The sequence below is a fragment of the Apodemus sylvaticus genome, chromosome 3, assembly GCF_947179515.1.
Source record: "Apodemus sylvaticus chromosome 3, mApoSyl1.1, whole genome shotgun sequence".
NCBI lineage: Eukaryota > Metazoa > Chordata > Mammalia > Rodentia > Muridae > Apodemus > Apodemus sylvaticus.
In genome coordinates, this window is record NC_067474.1 from 14042774 (window position 1) to 14065300 (window position 22527).

General features: G+C 42.3%; 1 protein-coding gene across 2 annotated transcripts in view; it reads right to left on the minus strand.

Annotated features, from left to right (window-relative positions):
* The window catches only part of Pcmtd1 (protein-L-isoaspartate (D-aspartate) O-methyltransferase domain containing 1), a 63926-nt gene extending 47084 nt beyond the window's left edge, over nt 1–16842 (minus strand). Inside the window, exon 1 of one of the 2 annotated variants that reach the window (XM_052175988.1) lies at nt 16605–16842. The gene's annotated coding sequence lies outside the window, so the exon portion shown is untranslated. The remainder of the gene's footprint in view (nt 1–16604) is intronic. The other variant, XM_052175986.1, reaches the window with a different exon arrangement.
* Between the last annotated feature and the right edge of the window lie 5685 nt (nt 16843–22527).

The following is a 22527-nucleotide window of genomic DNA, read 5'->3' on the forward strand; positions in this document are numbered from 1 at the left end:
TAAAACTCGGATATTAAGTTTCTTTTCTTAGTGCTATGACCAAACAGCCACATGGTTTGAAGAGTCCAGGGCAGAGTCGTGACACCTAAGCAGCTGGAGGCCAGGGCTGCAGGGCACAAAGAAGCTACCTGCATGGGACTGACAAAAAGCTGAGGGGGGCTGGGGGGAAGGCAAGCAGGTCAAGCAATGTCTAAAATCTACCCCACTCCCAAGAACCCACATGCTCTGCGTAGGCTCCACCTCCTAAAGGTTCCAAGGCCTCACAACAGCATCACCAACTGCAGACCAAATATCTAGACACATGCTATGGTAGACATTTCACACTCAAACATGACAACTACAGACATGCATAATTACTACTTGCCCACTAAAAATGAAATATTTTATAAATAAAAATGTTTTAAGAAAAAACAGAACCAAAGACAAGGAAAATAATGTCAATGTCTTGCTTGGTAGGCCAGCAATCATGCTGTCTTTGTAGTAAGAACTGGAAACTCAGCAGCTGGAGTCTTCTCTGCACACTAGAGGGAGGGAGGGCCAAGGAGGGCCACTGAAAACTGAGACCTCATTGCTGACCACATGTGGACGCGCTATCCCACAGTAACAACTAGAGACAAACCAGAAGCACAGCCACCAACAATGAAGCAAATACCTAGTGTGTGTCAGAGGGTCTGAACAGGAAGATGCCAGAGCTCCAGGCTTATGTCTTTAGCTCCTAAAGGGTTTACATGAAAACAAAACTGGTAAACTGAGGCGGTCACATGGAGAAACTACAAGAGACACAATAAAGGCATGTGGGGAATAACTTAAGGACTAAGTGTATATTTAGAAGAGTGTAGGGCAGAAAGAAACCACACGAAACTTCAAAAAAGTTCTTTTGCATTATTATAGTCATGTGAATTATTACACATTTCCCTGAGAGTTACTGTAAGCATCTTCAGAATACTGACTGGTCTGATTCTAAGGGCGCTCCTGCAGAAAAGTGAACACTATCATAACACCAGTGTCCAAAGCCCCTTCTATTAATTTTCTAAGCATCTATGTGTTTTTTAAAAATTGCTTTATTATTATTATAATTGGGGAGATGCCACAATATGTTGCTTGGGAGAACAGAGGACAACTTTCAGGAGCTGGTTACATCCATCAACTCATGGAATCTAGGGTTTTGAAGCTTGCAATGAAAGACACTTTATCTGCTGCACAATTCTTCTGGTTCTGGATGTTTTTTAAACACAGCACCAGCAATGTACTGTTTATACTGACAGAGAACTGAACAGAGATTAGTAGTCTTGGAGGCCATTAATAATGCCCCCCTCCCTCATGGTAGGTTTTGGGCATTATAGTAATGTCTCCTTCCTTAAGAATTAATCTAATAAGCCATGTATGGCAGCAAAGACCTTTAATCCCAGAACTTGGAAGGCAGAAACAGCTATAAGGACAATCTAGTCTACAAAGTGAATAGGACTTTGTCACTCCAGGACATATGGAGGACTACAGAGAAACCCTGGAAGGGGGGGGGGGGGCAGAGACATAGAGACAGAGAGACAGCAGGGGCAGGGATGGTGGGGTAGAGAAAAAAATTGTGATTAAACCTGTCAATCACCAGGTCAGGGGTCCACCACCACCCCACCTCCCAACGAGATGGTTCACCTGAAGACATGCCAAGGAGATACAAATATGGGGCGAGGGTGACATCCTCTTAATGAAATGAACTTCAAGTCCCCAACGCCCCACTGACGCCATTTTCACTCATAAGCTTGTCCATGTTTTGAGTTCTAAATCCAGAAAGCATAATTTCTCCTTCTCTTTCTTTCTATGTCTTCTTCTAAACCCCCCAAAAAATGCCATCCTGACATTCGGGACCACACTCTCCCCGCCCCAGCTGTGCAACTCACAGAACACACCATCCCCACTTTCTCCGACTCAAACTCCAACACCACAGTGTTCCCTCTTCCTTTTCCCCACCTCCCTCCTCTCCATTGCTACAGCATTTGCAACACATCTCCCCTGTTATTTTTTTCCTCCAACACTAATAAGATGGTCCTCAAGCTCCCAAGAGCATTTTTAAGTTCTTATTAGCAAAACTACGAATCCCAAGAGGGACCCCAAATCACCCCAATAACAACTTTAGAATTTTCACTTAATCAGATATAAATATTTTTCATACCATTAAATATTCTTCCAAAGTCCAACAGTATTAAAAAGTTGTAACATTTAAGTGTCATTTGTTAACTCTGAGCTAATCATCTCAAAGGAAAATGTATCAAATACACATCAAAAGCCACGGGCCACCCCTGCCTGGCTGTGGGCAGTGCTTACTGCAGGTGCTCAGAGTGTCACGTGGCCACACCTGTGAGTAGGGAGCCGCTTCCCCAGGCCTGCCGAGCTCTCATTTCTCTGTCTCTCTCTCACTGGCTGTCACAGTGGAGTCTCCTCTGCACAGATGCCCACACCTCAATATGTCTACTACTTTGGTCACAACTTGTACTGTCCCCTCCTGCCATTTTTCTCTTCCATGGAGAAGAAAACATTGAAGAAGCATTTTAGGAAATGTCCAAAGCCTCTCTCTGTTAAACAACAAAAGCAGAGAAAATGCACAAGGAGTGACAATAAAAAGCCTGAAGAGTTTAAGCACTTAGCAGGTGTATCTGATAGGAAAGTCATCATTCACTCACAAGTCACAAAAGGCTGACTTCCTCTTCAGCGGTTTCTCAGTTGTGGGGTAGGAAGCGAAGCTCCTGTCCACATATCCCCACCTGAAAGGATTTGGAAAATCTTGCCATCCTTCTACAATTAAGACCTGGGGATTGGATTCGTTAGCTATAGAGAACTGCGGAGGGTGCAGACACCAGGCAGGTATCTGCGGTAGGCTTGAGGACTTCTTACAGAGGGTGAAGTGTCAACAAGCCAAAGTGGGTGGCAGGGAGACAGATGGCAGACAGATGCAGCCGGGTGGGAGGAGAGAATGAACACTGACTCATTTTTCTTCCCCATTGGCACCCTGGAAGGAGGAGTCGATTCCTGCTCCTAGCTGCTCCTTTTCTGCAAAAAAGGAGACAAGGCTCACCCAGCCCTGGTGCAAAAGAGAATGTAATCCAAAGAAGAACACGGTGTTTGACGAGATAAACAAGCAACACCTCACAAGCCCAGACAGCTCCTGTCCCAGTATCATGGACTAAGGCTGCTTTGAGTTTAGTGACAACTGCCCCAGAGGAAACTTTTTCTTACTGATACAGGTAAATTATTAAGAAGTATCAAGGAATGCAAAGACTAGGTGGTTTCACTATTCAATGATAATACAAACTGTATGTTATTAAAGATTTATTTTTATTTACGTGTATGTATCAGTTTATCTGTGATGAGTATAGGTACCAGGAGGCCAGAAGATGACACTGGATTCCATGGAGTTGGAATTACAGATGCTTTGGAGCACAAGTAGATTATTACTATCATCAAAAAGAACACAGGGAGATACACATAAATACAAACAATTTCGCAGAAAAGTAATGTTGGAGTTTGGTAAATTATCCTAAGCATAAACAATACAAAAAGTTGGAATCGTGCACAGATTTAAAATATGTTCAGAAAAAAAAAAAGCACACTCTACTCTGAGTCCTTACTTTTGCCAACCTGCCTCAATGTGACAAGAGCTTTTTATGTATGGCACATGAACTTGTTTGTTATTGAACTGTCATGACAACAGCAATAAAGTGTGTCTAAATCAAAAATAGTCATTATTGATTATTTGAAACTGCTCTCTTGACCTTTGAAATCAACTGCAAAGCTATGACCCATTTACTTCTCTGTACAAAACCAAAAGAACACTTTAACATCTGTGAAAAGCAGATCAAGAAAAATAATCGCAAAGGGGAAAACTATAACTGGACTGGAGAGAGGTCTCGGGGGTTACAAGCATTTTCTGCTTTTCCAGAGGACCTACATTTGATCCTCAGCACTCACAGAACGGCTCACAACCATCTGTAACTCTAGTTCTAGCATGTCTGACACCCTGTACTGGCCTCTGCAGGTACACACCTGGTGCACAGACAGGCAAACATCCTTACATATATAATAAATGTAAGCACAATTATCTAGCTTCCCATCTCTTCAGGTGAAACTATTCATCAGGCCATCCTAACTGCATCAACTTGCAACAGCATATTGGATTTCTTTTCAATTCATTGTAAAATAAAAGCCATAAAAAGTGGTATTGAGAGATGAAATGGGGACTGGAGAGATGGAGAGATGGTTAAGAACACTGACTGCTCTTCCGAAGGTCCTGAGTTCAAATCCCAGCAACCACATTGTGGCTCACAACCACCGGTAATGAGATCTGATGCCCTCTTCTGGTGTGTCTGAAGACAGCTACAGCGTACTTACATGTAATAATAAATAAATCTTTGGGCCGGAGGGAGCAGGGTCAGAGGGAGCAAAAGTCCAGAGTTCAATTCCCAGCAACCACATGAAGGTTCACATGTATACTCATATACATAAAATAAATAAATAAATCTTTAAAGAGAGAGAGAGAGAGAGAGAGAGAGAGAGAGAGAGAGAGAGATGAAATGGGCTTTGATGCTGTTTATAAAACAACAAAATACCTTTTGTTAAAAATCAGTCCGAGGGTGGGGAGGGAGGAAGGGGGGGCCCGGAGAGATGGCTCAGCAGTTAAGAGCACTAACTGCTCTTCCAAAGGTCCTGAGTTCAACTCCCAGCAGCCCCATGGTGGCTCAAACCTTCTGTAATGGATCCGATGCCCTCTTCTGATGTGTCTGAAGAGAACAAGAGTATACTCATATTCATAAATAAATAAATCTTCCAAAAAAAAAAGTCAGTCAAGGATAAGAGACTGACCTTCCAATGCTATGGGGAAAGCCTTTAATCTTACTGCTGTGGGGAAAAGATAAAGTGATGCCCTAAGGCTAAGACCATGTTTACATTTTTATGTGTATACAGGAGACAAACAGGAGATAAGCTGTGAATCTGGTAAATGGGAAGAGCCTAATACAAAGGAGAAACTACTCTAAATCTAAAGGAGTCCAGAATAATCATTCCCGAAAGCTAAGAGTACAAAAGCTAAGGATAGAGACGTGTTTCAAGGAGCACCTAGAGCAAGAGCACAGGATTACACTAGTGGCTCTTATCCTGTGGGTTGCAACCCCTTTGGCAAACCTCTATCTCCAAAAGTATTTCCATTACAATTCATAACAGTAACAAAATTATAATTATGAAGTAGCAATGAAAATAATTTTATGGTTGGGGGTCACTACAACATGAGGAATTATATTAAAGGGTCACAGCATTAGGAAGGTTGAGAACCACTGGATTAGCCAAAGTGGAAATGCACTATTTCCTACATTAATGTCAACTAGTAGTTAATGTTTAGCAGATGGCACTGAAGATACTGTAGGTGGCAAAGAGCTTTGCTTACTGGTTAGGACAGCAGGCTTAGCAAGCCTTTCAAATACCAGACTTCAACAATGCACTGAAACCCGTAAGCTTCCCCTCCACCCCTATCATGTATATAGAAGGAAGTCTTTAGCAAATTATGTGAATGAGCAACTGTTTCTGCTACTAGCATAGATAAATTCCTGGCAAATTCTAGTCACACAAATCATCCAATCAGCCAAAGCACATCCACAAGGAATGTTGCTCAGGCCCTCGACTGGCTTCTTACTAAGGTGTTCAACCACAGCCCTCAAGTCATGGCATAGTTAAGCAAGATATGGTTGCACCTGCTTGTCATCAGGAGGCTCACCAGGAGAATAAGGCCAGCCTGGGCTACATAGCAATCTCTCCAAAAAAAAAAAAAAAAAAAAAAAAAAAAGGAGTGCTTGTGATTGTCCTAATATCTCTCTCTCTTGCTCCTTTCCACTCTACACCTTAAGTTCCATGTAATCAAGTCAGGCGGCGGCGGTGTCACACGCCTGTAATCCCAGCACTCTGGGAGGCAGAAGCAGGAGGATTTCTGAGTTCGAAGCCAGCCTGGTCTACAGAGTGAGTTCCAGGACAGCCAGGGCTATACAGAGAAACCCTGTCTCAAGAAAACCAAAATCAAAACCAAAACCAAAAAAAAAAAAATTCCATGTAATCCAGGAGAGCTCAACTCTACACAGACAAGGATTGACATAGGATCCGGATTCTCCTACCTCCTCGTAAGTGTGTGCCCCTAGTCAGCACTCCATTAGCCAATTCCTTATGCTAGGAGATTCCTTATTCAATAGGAAAACAAAGAGCCTTTGTTCTAATTACTAAGGTTTCTCCCCACTGCCAGGAGCCAGAAAGACAGAATTCTAAAACCAAACTGCTGGGTCCCAGGCAGTGTTTGTGATGTTCAATAAGGAGTAAGCAACTAACACCTGGCCAGACAAAGCATCCACAAACCCCAAACACTCCCTTTGTCTTCTTGTTTAAGTACTAAGGATTTATCTCAGAGCCTGGCAAAGTTTTGAACACCTGTTGCCAGCCTCAAAAGAGATGCCTGTCTTCAAAGAGATGTCTGTCTATTCTAATCCTGGGAAGGTAGATGCCCAGAGTTACTAACAGTCCAAAGGGGCAGCCACCATCTCAGCCACAAAGTTCTAATGCAGAAAGTGCACTGTCAGATTCTAGATAGATACCTTAGAGTTTTCATCAAGGGAAAGTCAGCCTGTACAATGTAAACTGAAGCACATGACCTTTCTGTTCCCTGTGTCTCCTCTATAGATCTCTATAACCATTAACACAACTGCATATGAGTAAGTCCATTAACAAACTCCTGAAGTTTCACAACAGGCAGACCAAAAATAGAAACCTCAAGAGTAAAGGATCGGTGAATTTGGCAATGTTAAATTCTTTATACAAAGGCCAATCTTAAGGAACAGTAAAGTGTACTCCGACAAGGTTAAGTTTCCTGTGACATTTCAGGATGTATGAAAAGAACAGAAAAGAAAGAACTCCCTGAGGTATGCCAAGTGTCAGAAAGTCTTGTAGTGCACATGGGCATGCACTTCACCTGTTCTGAGTGAGAAAGCATGTGTTTTAGAGGAACCAAAAATATGGAGTTTGGGGTATTTATTATTTTTGTTTTTGTTTTGTTTTTTTCTCAAATGGGGTATGTTTTACAGTGCTAGCTTGCCTAAAAGCACGGGCTGGCCTCAACCTTTCAAATTTGCAGCAATCTTCTTTGTTCTCCCAGTGCTGAGATTACAGGTAGAAATCACCCCTGACTAAAACAGCATGTTTCAAGACAGCAACTTAAAATAACAACATGATATCCAACATCAATGCTGCAAACTGGTTATCCTTTTTAACAGCTGTCTGGGCCAGGATAGAAATGTGTTATTATATGCCTACAGTTCACAAGGTAGGTTTTTCTGTAAGAACAATGAATATGCACAATTTCTTCCAGTACAAACTTTTTCTTCCAAACAAGGAAGACTCCTTATAGGAAATACACGTGGCTTCCATCTGCCAGAAAGACAATTTATGTGGCTGTGGGGTTTTTAGTGTTGTCGTTATTCATTGGTTGGTTTGGGTTTTGCTATTTCTTGTCTCCAACATACAGTATGGGACCTCTCGACTTGTGGGTCCTGACCACTTTGGCAAACCTCTATCTACAAAAATATTTACATTATAATTTATGACAATAGCAAAATTACTGTTACAAAGTAGCAAAGAAAATAATTATGATTGTGTAACCTGCCAAGAGAAACTGTATTAAAAGGTCCCAGCATTAGGAAGGTTGAGAAACACTGGTCTGAGAGATTTTAGAGCAGAATAACTACTGTCCTGACTTCCTGATTGGGCAAATAATCCAATGTATTTGGTAAATTTCTAGATTAATTTCACAGGAAAGGTGGATTCCACTATCTCTAAAATCAAATTGTCCTACACCTTACCCCTTGACTTTCAAAGCAACTATTCTCTGCAATTACACCCACTGGCTTTAATAAAAATCTCCATCACTACCCATAACAATTTTTGCTACTTTATGACAAAAATAATCTTACAGTTCTCCCAATTTAAAGCATCTTACACCATCCACTTTCCTAAGGAACGATGTTTACAAAATACATAGTAACAGGAGTTCTCTATCACTGCCTTAATGAACTATCAAGAACTTAATGGCTTAAACTGGTTTATTATTTTGTCTTAAAGCCAACTTATTATTTTGTAATAATAATTGTGGAAGTCTGACACTGGACTCCCTAGAGTAAGATCAATGCGTCACCAGGAAAACAATACCAAAAGATTTCGGACCTCAATTCCAGGAACCATCACTCACACGGAAACTCTTTTTTCCTGAAGCAGAGTAGGGAGACTATTTCCACTGCACTCTGTGTGAATGATCCCTCCTGTGTAGCATGTGCCCAGGAGTGCACACATGTATACATATGTACACACAATGAAGCCAATGGTTACTACATGCCAGCAACACACATCCTAAATAGAAAAAAGCAGGCTTCTTTGTCATTGTTAATAATGAGGCAGTTCAGTTACTGAACCAGGGTAATTTCATGCCCTCTTTTTTAGAGCTAAGTCGATTTCAGAATCAGTTATTATACACAGATATCTCTATAAATCATTGTAAAAACAAAAGGTCTATCCATTTTTAATTTCTCTGGCTCACAAAATAACAAGTTCAAATCATTCTTTATAGGAAAAAAAAAAACCAATCCCATTAAAATAACTTAGAAGTACTTAAAAGTAGCTCTTCTAAGATAGGTTTTACAATGTTTGTTAAGCTAGAGACAACTGCATGCTTTTCTTAACACTAAAATCTTACTGATTACTTTTGTGTTCCAAAATGTGGCCATATGTTTGATTATGAAAATTAAGATTTTTAAATTGACTCTAGGGGCTAAGGATGTTGTCAGCTGGTGGGGTACCAGCATCATAAAAGCAATGCCTGTAATCTCAGCTCTCAAGTGGAAGCAGCAAAACAAGAAGTTGAAACTCATGCTCAGCTTCATAGTATGTCAAGACAGCGTAAGACCCTTTCTCAAAAACTGCAAGGCATCTACATATATACATACATACATACACACACACAATCTAGTCAACAAGAAACAGTGATGAACTGGGTATGGTAATCACAACACTTAGACCACAAGCAGGAAAACTGTGAGTCTGAGTGTTAGGGTTGCAAGCCTAGACTATAGAGTAAAAGGCTGTACACACACACACACAGAGAGAGAGAACACATACAGAAGTACACACACAGAAGCATACATAGCACACACATACACACACATAGAAGCACACATACACACACACACACACAGAAGTACACCAAGAGAAGCAAACATAGAAGAAGCAGGAGCAGAAGAAAGAAGATCACAAGTTCAAGCTCATCCTCGACTACATAGGGAGTTTGAAGCCTGCCAGAAATACCTGATACCTTGTCTCAAAAAACTTTAAAAAAAAAAAAGCTAATTCTTTATATCTACCAGAAAAACATTCAAACTCGTATCTATAGAAAAAATAATAAATCCTATAATCCTTATTCAAGAAATCAAACTATTATTATGAAACTAAGTATGAAGAAATATGTAACTTGGGTTGGGTGGTAGTGGTGCACGCCTATAATCCAAGAACACTGGAGGTAAAGGCAGGTGAGTTTCTGAGTTCAAGGACAGCCTGGTCCAGAGCAAATTCTAAGACGGCTAGGAGCTAAGACTACACAGAGAAACCCTGTCTGGAAAAACAAGTTTGGGAAACCTTAAATTACTTCGTATCACCTGACAGACCAGACACAGAATCTAAGAGAAGCTGTTGTGATTTACATAATTACATTCTACATTTATAACACACTAAGTTGGAAGAAACCAAAGAAATTTCTCTAGTTACCTTTTGCCAGAGCATCACTTGTTTGGGAGATTTCCTTCACTGAAGGGTCTCATGCACCCTAGGCTGCTCTCAAACTCATTATATATATAAAACTTTATGTACATATAGTGTGTTATATACATATGTAAATATGTGTGTTATATATGTATATGTACACACATATATCTACATATATAAGAACTAGAGCTAAAGAATCCATTTTCATCATCTGTTTATAAGTAAAGTCCTGATACTCACTGTTCTTCATTTCCTTGCTATTCAAGAGGATTCTGATGTCATATGTGTTTCAGTGTGTGTGGTATGCACACATGTATGTGCATGTATATATAAAAATATATGAGCAAGTGTGTATGCACATGCATGAATAAAACAGTCAGCGGTGAATTTTAAGTGTCTTCTTCAATCCACCCTAGGGAGACAGGGTCTCTTATGGAACCTGGAGTTTACCAATTCAGGAAAACTGTCTGGCCAGCAAGGCCCCCGGCTGCTCCATCCCGTCTCCTCCCCAGTGCTAAATTAGTAGGGATCTACTCGGCACTGGGTTTTCACTCAGGTTCTGAGGATCTCAACTCATCTCATGCTTGGGTGCCAAGCCCTTTGCCAACTGCGTTGTTTGGCAGCCTTTCTCATACTCTTACAGTGCTCCAATACATTGTTCTTGTTTACATATCAAAGTTTGCGCAATGGCTCTACCAACCCATGAGCAGGGAAAGGCCCATGGAAGAGGAAACTTCTTTAACTTCACTCAGTGCAGTACTTTAAATCTCCCATTTGAAAATAGAGTAACTTTATAATTATCACATAAAAGACCACATGGCCTTGGAGGCCACGGTATTTTCTTGATGATACTGCTTGATGATACTGTTTGCTCCGTTAACAGGTTTTGTGTTCAATATACAACAGGCTGCATTTGTCAGTTTTTCATCAAGATATCAGAGGCAAACTCTATAAGAGCAAAACGCTATTATCTGTACGTTTTGGAAAGTTAAAGTTATGCCACAGCATCCTCTCCGTTTTCAAACCAGCCATCTTGCTTGTAGATGATGGTGGGTGACAAAGAAGGGAGCCAGTGCTGGAAACCATGTACAACCCAAACGGGAAATGGGAGAGCCCAGGTGCGCAGGCTCAAATCATCTCCTGCTAGAACTACCTCTGCTGAGAATTACCCAGGCATCACCTGGGCACCACACCAGGCACTTCTTAAATTCCTATCACCTCTCTCCACATCCAGCAAGGGCTTGTGGCAAGCTTCTAAGTGTTAAGAATGTCTAAACACTGAACTATTAAATACGATCAGAATGAAAAACTGGTATGGAAGGAAAGCCCTTAGAGCACACTCTCAATTCTTATAGATTGTAGCCACACGAACCCACCCTCCTCACTCACCAGCCATGAGCCATCAGATCCGAAAAAGAAACAGTAAACATCCGCTATGGTTCAAAACCACAGTACCAGAGAGCCTGGTGCTTCAGTATGCTGGCTACTTTGAATGCAGAAAACTTACAGGAGAGCTTCAGGCACAGGCAGGCCGTCTGACTGCCTACCCTTCCGTATCCTGCTCCACTTCCCTCCAAAAACAGGCTACAGAAATCAGTACTCCTCTTCCCTAAAGCAGGTCACAGAAATTAGTTCCCACTCCCAAAGTGAGCCATATAATCGAGACATTTTATCTTAACCCTCCCATATCTTATATCCAGAGCTGGTTATGAACGGATTTGGACCCCAGTGGAAGGCACAGACACACCAAGGAAAATCTTTGTGCAGACAAATGTCCCTTGCCCTCAGTCACTGAGCCAGATCACACCCCTTGTCTAACTACAGTTCCATATGGCGATCCAGGCAGCCCATTCTTCAAACCCAAACATTAATGGACTTTTCGCCTCGGAATCTTCACTTGTGTCAGACAGTCCACTGAGTAAATGAATGTGCCAAGCTTTTCTCCTGTTCACCTGTCTCTCGTGTAAACAAAGGTCTACTTTTTCCACCCCTTGATACAGTCTCACTATGTAGCACTGACTGTCCTGAAACTCCATCTGTAGAACAGACTGACCTTGAACCCAGAGATCCACCTGCCTCTTCCTCCCAAGTGCTGGGATTAAAGGTAGGGGGACACCCTCTATTTCAGCCTCAGAACTGTGGGGGGTCCTGCTGCAGTGTGGTCTAATTGTCTTTTTCTTTTTTCTTTTCTTTTTTCTTTTTTTTTTTTTTTTTTTTTTGGTTTTGGTTTTGATTTTCCAGGCAGGGTTTCTCTGTGTAGCCATGGCTGTCCTGGAACTCACTTTGTAGACCAGGCTGGCCTTGAACTCAAATATCCGCCTGCCTCTGCCTCCCAAGTGCTGGGATTAAAGGCGTGTGCCACTGCCAGGCTGTCTTTTTCTTCTTAATCCTCCCTTCTGCCCTGCAGAAAATGTTGACTAACCGAGCTGGCTTGGTCAATCCACATAACTAGAACAAGAAACTAGAGTTGTTAGACACCCAGAACTCTAGTAAGCTTGTGGTATTTATGTGTCAAGGAAAGAAAGAGATACAGAACAAACAGGAATAGAAACAAAAATGTGGCAATGAAAATGAAATATTTCTTTCTTACATGTTAAGGCAGCGGAGTTTCCTAGTCGCTCACCAACGCTAAACTCCTAACTTAAGAACTGGCTTCTTCTTCCAAGAACTTTACAGTTAGTTACAATAGCTGCAGGGTTGGGAGTAAACAGTATCATCCGAAAGGTATGTGAACAGGCAGAATCTACCAGAACACTGACCAAGAAAAGGGATCCAGACTAGCCTTTCACACAGGACTTAGTTTCAAAAATAAAGATGAAAAAAGCAAAAAGATCCCAAAAAAATGAACAATGCATAAGAGGAAAAAAGTCTGGTAAAACTGAAATTCACTACTTTCATTTGGGGGCACAATGCTAAAGTCTTATTACACAAAGTAAGTTTTTAAAAAGCACTGGGTTGATTTAATACAGAGAATGCAGAGGAAGTAGGCAGATGCCTGCAGCATCAGTTCCAGCCCCTCCACACACTAGGCACTCCCTGGTTTCTTTACAACTAGGGTAATCGCACCTGCTTACATATATCACAAGAACCAACGAGAACAAAGCATTTGCTGGTGGTGCTCGCTCTCGCATACACGAATGCATGCATACACACACACACACACACACTAATGTTTGAAGACCATATTCAGGACATTTTTAGGACAATTCGTATCAGTAACAAGATAAAAAGCAGTAGGGTGGTGGCGGGCGGCGCACGCCTGTAATCCCAGCACTCTGGGAGGCAGAGGCAGGTGGATTTGAGTTCGAGGTCTACAGAGTGAGTTCCAGGACAGCTGGGGCTGTACAGAGAAACCCTGTCTTGAAAAAGCCAAATCCAAAAGACAAAAAACAAAACAAATAAACAAACAAAAAGACGAAAAGCAACAAAAACTGAGAAATAAGTATCTTACTGTGTACACAACAGCTAGAAGAACAAGAAAAAATTCTAGTGAGAATAATAGTGAAAAAATCTGGGTGACCTTTTGAGCTGGAGCCTACATGACTAAAGAAAATATTAAGTTTATTAAAATAAAGAAATAAAAAAGAGGTACTCAATTCACAGTGTAACAAATTCAAGGTAACAGAATGGCACCCAAGAAGAACTTATCGGAGAAAAGAACACAAGCAGCAAATCTCAAGGTTAAAGCAAATCAGCTAGTGATGCAAAATCAGGACACAGGAGACAGGGGACAAGCAGACGAAACCACAGGCACAGCTAGAAAGGAAAGATGAGAACCAAAACCATGGATACCCAAGGTGAGCAGACCATCTCAGAGGGACAGCTCAGAGCAGGTAAGACTGCAGTCCTTCACAGCACGTCACAGGGCACAGCTCTTCAAACGCAGTGTAACTTCCAACTATAACTGCACTACACACGGAGCAGACATGGGATTGTTGTACAAAGTTATTAATTATTCTAATTCAACTCCCACCCAGACAGACTAATAAAGGATACTTAATTAATAATTAGACAGTATTCCAATATCTCAAATCTAAGAGAATTGTAACTTCATCTCCTTCTGCATCCATACATCTGGTTCTAAGCCATCTTTTTAAACCTTTTTTTCTTTCTCCCTTTGCTTACTGACAGTCAATTCTCAATTTTCACCCCCTCCCTACACTCTCTACTTTGGCTTCTTCCTGGAATCCCGATTTTGGAAAAACAACTCCTGATGAAATCTAAGATGGCTTTTCTTAAAACCCCAAATGGGATTTTAGCACTCTCACATTTTTGGTATGTAATAAACTTTGTAGTTTTTCACCCTGACCGAAGCTAAACAAACCCAAACAAACCCAAAAAAAGGGAGAGATTAATAATGATGATGATGATGATGTTTTCAACTAAAGATATAATTCCTTGTGCTTTTTATTTATAAAAAGAAAAAGAAAGAAACACAAGACCCCAAACACTCTAGCTACTCACATGAGCATGCCTCTAAAAGAATTGTCAGGTTAAACTAAAAAGCAAGCTTTCCCATCTGCCAAAGGACTGTTTTAGCAGGGATCGTGGGGAGCCTCAGACGTGGCCGGAGTTCCAACTCCAGCCATAGCTTTTAATTTCTGAACACTCTTAGCACATTCCCAACCCTGCCCTCTTCCATAATTGAAAATTAGTCTGCTGAAAATATTTCTCTGGGCCAGGCAGTGGTGGCACACACCTTTAATCCCAGCACGTGGGAGGCAGAGGCAGGAGGATTTCTGAGTTCAAGGCCAGCCTGGTCTACAAAGTGAGCTCCCGGACAGCCAGGGCTACACAGAGAAACCCTGTCTGGGGGGGGAGGGGGGGAGAAAATATTTTTCCAGACTGAAATATTTTTAGTGTGCCACGGATACAGACTAAGAGACAATGGAAGGCTTCACACCTAACGTGTTTTCCTTAACAAGCAAGAACTGCTCAAACCTAACTATACATGGGTTTCTCCTCAAATGCATAATTTGATCACACTTTTTTTACAACTCACTATTGGTCATATTTCCTTAAACTACAGTTAGTCACACCTGGCAGAAAATGAAAATATTATATACTACAAGACACAAACCCCAGTAATACATTTTTAACTCCCATGCAATAAGCAAAGCTTAATCTTTGCTACTTTGTATTCTTTCCAATGTACAGTGTTTCAGCTATTTTAGTATGAAACCACCAGAAACCTCATCTAAAACACCAAGAAAGTTTCCTACACTTGATTTCTTTAGACATTTTGGACAAGGCAGTTTTCCTTCAGGGGGACAAGGCAGGGCCATAAATGCACACCCAGGAGAGCAGAGCCTCTCCAGGAGGCCAAAGGCAAGCTCTCAGTCAGGCAGGCCAGGCCAGAGCTAACCACAGAAGCAGGAAGACACTACTTAGGCGGGTTATTCTTTAGAAAAAAGAAAGAAAAAACAAAACAAAACAAAACAGTACCAGCATATTGTTGACGAAACACCATAGATCTCTTCATGTCTTTTAAGTTCAGTTCCTAAATAAAATGCTCACAATTAGATCTATGACTTTAAGGAGAGGCCTGTTTAGAATGAGATGGTTGCCTAAGATTACTTTAGTTGGCTGTTTTCCTTGGAAGCTATCAAGATTAGCACAATAATACATCTTTAATAAATACAGTTAGTTGCAGTGCGGACGGACCTGCTTCCTTTCGGTCTTGTTTACTGGCAAGGCGTGCAGAACCACTTTTCTTCCCCTTTCAGACTTCTCCCTAGGGTTCACCTTGCAAAATATTTAACCCATGGTGCTTTTCTTCTTATTTGACTACAAAAATTTTAGATGCTGACTTTCTACGAGACTTCATCAAAAGTAACCTCCTAGAGTTTAACGAATTAAATAAATGCCGCCATCTAACCATATGTAACCATATGGTATTTAAACTTTATGACATGGAATAAAGAAAAAGTAAACTTTGTGTAACCTTTAGGCAGTCATTGCCTCTCATGTAAACTCTGAGGTCTATGCAAAGACTAGCAACCTGTTTCATAGGAAAGTATCACATGTGGCCTTAGATATTGTGAAAGTCAACATATTAAGTTGCAAAATACTGGCATGTAGGCCAGACACAGCAGCTCATGTTTGATCCCTGCACTTGGGAGGTAGAGGCAGAAGCTAAGAGTTCAAGGTCAGCTTCCCCTGCACAGGAGGTTCTATCTCAGCTTGAGCTATAGAACAATGTCGCAAATCACAAATACACAATAAGCTTTTAATTGACTTGCTACTGAAAGTGTGAAGCCCATGCTAAATAGTAACATTTAACAATAAAGTATGTTTAAAAAGAGTGGAGAGTTCCGTGTATTGCTGATCCAAAAATCTATATTCTATATAGGACTTTAATTTTCGTCTATAAACATACTCCTCACATGCACCGACAAAATCCTGAAAGGCTGACTGCATACACTTGGAATCGGGTTACTCTGCGTAGTGAGAGAGTAAATATTGGGGTTGGGGACCAGGACCCAGAGGGAGGGCAGGAGTCTAGCGTCTTCATTGTTTGGCAGCTCTTTTTCCCCCCCTCACAGAGCACGCAGTACTTTAGCTCCATTTCTAAAAGCATTCCTCCTCCTCCTCCTCCCGTGCCCAAATTCTTCAGATTTGTAAACCCATAGCTGTGGTTTCACGATTTTAAGACACGCATAAAAGCAATACGCTGTAAAACACCTTGACTCTGCAAAACAGCTCGCCCTGCTTCTCCCCATCCGTTCTCCCGGCTGGTGTCTGAAAATGCCAAAGCAGCGGACGCGGACCGCACTTACCAAAGACGCAGAAGACGCTCGCACAGCAGCAGCGCCCGCTCAGTCCCCGAAGCCCCGTCCCAGCCCCCGCGTCACGAGCCTGCGTAGGCGGGAGCCCTTCGGGCCAAAGCGACGGCAGACCGGCGGCGGGCGGAGCGCCGCAGAGACAGCCGACTGGCCCGGCACAGCGTCCGCCAGCGCCGGCGCGGGAGGGCGGGGCCCGACCCGCAACCCGCGACCCGGGCAGCTGGACTGCCCTAGTCGCCACCGCCTCCTGGGAGCTGCGCATGCGCGGGGCACCCTCCGAAGAAAGATGCCAATCAACAGGGCCTGGGAACACCCCCCGCCCCCACGCCCCGGCTGTTAGACTCCGCCCTCTCGCTGAGCGCTCTCCGCCCCTTACCCAAACAACGCGATGCTTGCCCAAGCGGCTGGCAGCTCCGGTGGATGATGCGAGGGCTGCGGCTCCTCCCATTCTGCCGCTGTTCTGTTTGTGTGCTGCGTAGCTCGGGACTGCGAGGTTTGGTGACTAAGTTGGTCACCAGCTCCGCCTCGGGTCACCAACTCCAGCCTCTCCGTGGGTCTCTATAGCGGGTGATGTGAGGACGCCTGCAGTCTGGCTGCGGTGCGTACCTCGCCCCCTGTGCAGGCGCTGCTGATGCCTCCTCGCCTCCTCGGTCCTGGAAGGAGTGCTTGTTGAGAGGCTGCCTGGGTCAGAAGCAGCGGGAGCAATAAACACGTCTATTCCTACTTTGGGGCTGTATTTTTCTTGTTTCCAGCACATAAAAAGACATTGCCTCACAAATGCTGTAATTTGTAACCAAATGCACGTGCCAGGTGTGGTGGCACCGTCTTGTAACCCTAGCACTTGGATGCTTAAGGTCTGTCTGGACTACATACAAACATCAAGTCCCTATCCAAAAAATGAAAGATCTTGAGTCCTAGATTGCTGTCGCCTAAAGCAACATTGTGTAAAGTAAGAACAGAATAGTGAAATCGGAGCTTCCAATCATGGAATCACTTGAAAACTGTAACAAAGTTAACTTCTGCGATGGTCTGACTTTCAGTTCAACAACTTGTCTTTATGTTTAAAGTACAACATTATAGTTTGGTGGGAGTTTAGCTCTGAACTGTGGAAAGTCTGTTACCGTCCCTTAGCTGAGGCCGTGGGCCAGATTCCTTAGTCCTATCTTTTTATCTCTCGCCTAGAACCAAAGCACTCATGGACACGATGGCATCACATAACAGTCTTTCAGGATTATGGTTTCTCATACTCCAAGCAGAAATTTTAGCAGGTGAAAATATTTTATCGAGTGGGTGTAACGGCTCGTGGTAGTAATCCCAGAAGCTTCGCAGGTGAACACAGGCAGGCATCAGAAGTCCAAAGTTATCTGCAAATAGATATTTCATTTGAGGTCAGCCAGGGTTATATGAGACTCTTTAAAAAAAAAGAAAATCTTACTATAAACATAATAAATCACATGATGATATAAATTAGGAAAGTTTGGGAGTTCTAACAGAGCCTCCAGGCTGGCCTCAAACGTGAAATCCTTTAAGCCTCAGCCTTCTGAGAAATCACAGATGTGTTCCACTCCATCTGTTTTAAAATAGCAATGAAACTAGAAAACATTTTGGTTTTCTTGTTTTTCATTTCAGCCCTATGGGATTTTTTTTTTTATGTAGGCCTTTTTTTCTATTGAGTTAGAGTTATATACAGCTTTTTTTGTTTTGTTTCTTTTTGTTTTGTTTTGTTTTTATTCAAGACAGGGTTTCTCTGTGTAGTCCTGGCTGTCCTGGAACTCACTCTGTAGAACAGGCTGCCCTCAAACTCAGAAATCCACCTGCCTCTGCCTCCCAAGTGCTGGGATTACAGGCGTGCACCACCACCGCCGGGCTATATACAGCTTTTTTGATTTTTCTTCTCTCTCCATCTTCAAGGGCTGAGATTACAGGTGTGCACCAATGGCCATGTTTAATAAAAAGGTTGATAAGTACTTTGTTTATAAAAAAGGACCAGGGGTTGTCCTTCTGCAGCAGTTAAATTGCAAAGAATCCTGTAATAACTTCCTGTGCATACACCTGGTACCTGCCGCCTACCAGTAGTTCTAGTTATGCCCCCCTCTTCCCCCCTCACCCCACCCCCTGACCTCCCACCCCCCTCACCCCGGTCCTGCCTTTGCACCTGTCATTTCTTATGTATCCTCCCACAACTTCATAATCTGTAAAAGCTGGATACCAAACTGTTTCCAAATCTTAATATAGTGCTACACTGTGATACTTGTCTTTGTTGTATTGGTCAATTTTTAAGTTATTTCATCATCCAGATTTTTGTAAAGATTTTAGACTTTATATAGCCTAAGGCAATTTGTTCTTGGCATTCTCTATCCACTGTTGGAGTAAACCTGGTCCTGAGAACAGTACTAACACTTTTATTCTTCATACCTAGTGGCTTCAACTTTATTACTAAGCAGAAAATACCACAGTATTCCTGGAACTCTGTTCACAAAACCAAGCAGGAAGAATATCATAAAGGTTCAGCCTGGTGTGGTGCTGAAGGTCTTTATTCCAGCACTGGAGAGCTGAAAGTAACAGGATCAGAGTGGAGACAGAGTCAGGTGGATCTCTGTGAGTCCAAGAACAGCCTGGTCTATAACAAGTTCCAGGACAGCTAGCATTATAGAGAAAGAACCTGTCTAAAAAAAAAAAAAAAAGGAAAGGAAGGCCGGCGGTGGTGGCGCACGCCTGTAATCCCAGCACTCTGGGAGGCAGAGGCAGGCAGATTTCTGAGTTCAAGGCCAGCCTGGTCTACAGAGTGAGTTCCAGGACAGCCAGGGCTATATAGAGAAACCCTGTCTCAAAAAAACCAAATCCCCAAAAAAAAACAACAAAAAAGAAAGAAAGAAAGGAAAGAAGGAAGAAGGAAAGAAAAAAGAAAGAGAAAGAAAGAGAGAGAAAGAGAGAGAGAAGGAGGGAGGAGAGCACTGGCTGCTCTCCCAGGTAACATTTAGCCCCACCACACACCACACAGACACACACACACACACACACACACACACACACACACCCCGGAGGTAGGGAAAAAGAAAGGTTAATAGGAAAGGGAGGAAGTGGCCTGTTTAGAAGTGGTTCTTTGGGGTGATTCCAGTATTGCCGTCTGGATATCAGCTGTTCAGTCCAATAGCAAACACCAAACACTAATCAGTAGCTGCAGTTTGATCCAGCAGAAACATGGCTGCTTACTACCATCTATTCTTTCAGTCCTCGGGGATCTGAAACTCTCTCTGACTTCCACAAGCACAGAATGCATTGATGTACACACAAAAATTCAGGCAATCACTCAAACACATTAAAATAAATAATCTCAAAAAAAAAAATCCTTTAAAAAAGTTCCAGGACATTCCTGGCTACCTGGTGAAGTTAAAGCCAGTAAGAGCTGTGAGAGACTCAACCTAAAGGACCCCACCCAAAAAAGGAAGAGGAACTGTTCTGTCCTTTAATTCATAAGACATTCAACAAAAGCTTATTCAAAGTCCAAACTATTCTCACCTTCCTGGTGACTGGTATTTGTCTTAGGCTCGCATTAACATTGTTGAACTGGAAATATCTGGTTTCTTTGGAAATTCAGTTGTGTCAGGTGATGTTTTGCTGAAGCAGACCTGCTGCTTTTCTGGAAACTGTCTTGTGAAAGGGTATGCGGTGTTTTGCTGAAGAGGACACTCGAGAGGACATGTGATATTTGAAAAGTGTATAAGTATAACCCACCAGACAGTGAACAAGGCTCCTGCATTGGTTAGCCTTGCAATGTTTCAATGTTTCACTGGTCTTCGATGATCATTGCTTGTTGTGACCTTTCTTTTTCTTTTTCTTTCTTTTTCTTTTTTTTCTCTTTTTTTTTCCTTTTTTTTTTTGTTGTTGTTGTTTTTTTTAGATTTGGTTTTTTTTTCGAGACAGGGTTTCTCTGTATAGACCTGGCTGTCCTGGAACTCATTCTGTAGACCAGGATGGCCTCAAACTCAGAAATCCGCCTGCCTCTGCCTCCCGAGTGCTGGGATCACAGGCGTGCGCCCCCACTGCCCAGCTGCTTGTTGTGACTTTGTAGAGAGAAACACTGACACACTGAAGAAATGTTCATGGTATTCTGGCTGCTTCTACTGATTCCACAGAGCCTAGCTGTTTCTGCTGGATCAAACTGCAGCTACTGATTAGTGTTTGGTGTTTGCTATTGGACTGCACTGCTGATATCCAGACAATACTGGGATTGCCCCCAAAAAAAACTACTTCTAAACAGGTCCACATCCTCCATTTCCAATTAACCTTTCTTTTCCCCTACCTCTGGTAGGTGGGACTAAAAGGGAGTTTGAATAGTTTAAGAACCCTTATTAAACTGGTTGTGAAAAATCTGTGCCTATACATTGTCATGCATTTTCTCCAGCCTCGAAACCTCCAACAAAATTGTGTTGCCCAGTTTATCCCAACACCTTTGTCACACAATAGCCCTTGGTAATGGATTATGGAGCCAAATGTAGTCTGAGACCTTAAGAATTTGCTCACATATATCATTTCACATCCAGTGCCTGGAGAAAAGCCCCAAACTAGAATCTTACTAAACAAACTTTGTTCTGCAATTTTATTTCCTTGCACTATTTCCATTCTTCCCTCTCAACTTGACTCAGAACCAGTGACAATCAGACACTGCCCCTCTGAAGAACTGTCTTTGCTGATTTATTTTTCTATGTTTGATAAAAACATATCATTCTCTTACTGATTTATAAAAGCCTAAGTTTAGTTTGATGGGAAGGTAATAATTGCCTTAGTCCAGGAGGGCTACTATAATAAAGTACCATAAACTATACCCTATAAACAAGAAACATACCCTTCACTATGCCAAAGGCGAAAGGCCAAGATGATAACACAGCTAGACTCAGTTTGGTGAGGGCTGATCTTTTGGTTCATCCAGGGCAGTTACTTCCTGTGTCATTACATGGGGCAAGGCAGCTCTTTCTTGACAGCCCTCCCTACGGAAACTTCACATACTCTAACACTGTATAATCCCAGCACTTGGGAGGCAGAGGCAAGTGGATTTCTGAGTTTGAGGCCAGCCTGGTCTACAGAGTGAGTTCCAGGACAGCCAGGGCTATACAAAAAAACTCTGTCTCGAAAAAAACCAAATCCAAAAACGAACAAACAAACAAATAAATAAAAGAGAGAGAGAGATAGTGGCTATATAACACAGATATGAATATGCAGACTTCTCTGAGACCCACAACTTTCTGTCACCAAAAGCAATCACAACAAATTTAAGCTGTAAAATTGTGCTTTGGTTTTTATGTGTCAGGGTCTTTATGTAGACCTGGCTGTCCTAGAACTTGCTATGTATTCCAGACTGGCCTGAAATTCATAGAGATCTGCCTTCCTCTGCCTCCTCTGTGTTGCAATTAAACTCATGCACCACCACATCCCCTGGTTTCCATCTTTTTGCATTCAGTGAAATTTAGAGACTGAATATACAGTTTAAAATACAACTATATTTTTGTTTGGCCAAAGTTAATTGATCCTATTCTATGACTAATCAGAAATCTCTGCCCTGTTTAATGCATTCTTAACACATTAAAGAAACCCCGGAGAAGGCACCAAAATTCATAGATGTCACGTAGCCATCCAGCAGCCATGGATGAACTGGGTCTACCTGAAAGGGAGGCTGGAAATGAAAACGGACCGGGGTGGGAGAGAAGGATGAAGCCAGGACAAAGTTTCTGGTCGGCTCAGTTTAATTTTCATCACTGCATTCACGTAGAGAAAGCCCACAGACCCATCCTTTGATTCAGGTGGATTATGCTGCAAAGCAAGCTCAGCCACCAGCCTACTCCAGTAGGAAATTGCAAATGCCAAGAGGCCAGAGACTCCAGCTAGGTTGCAAACCCACTGTGGGTCTGTTTAGCCTACT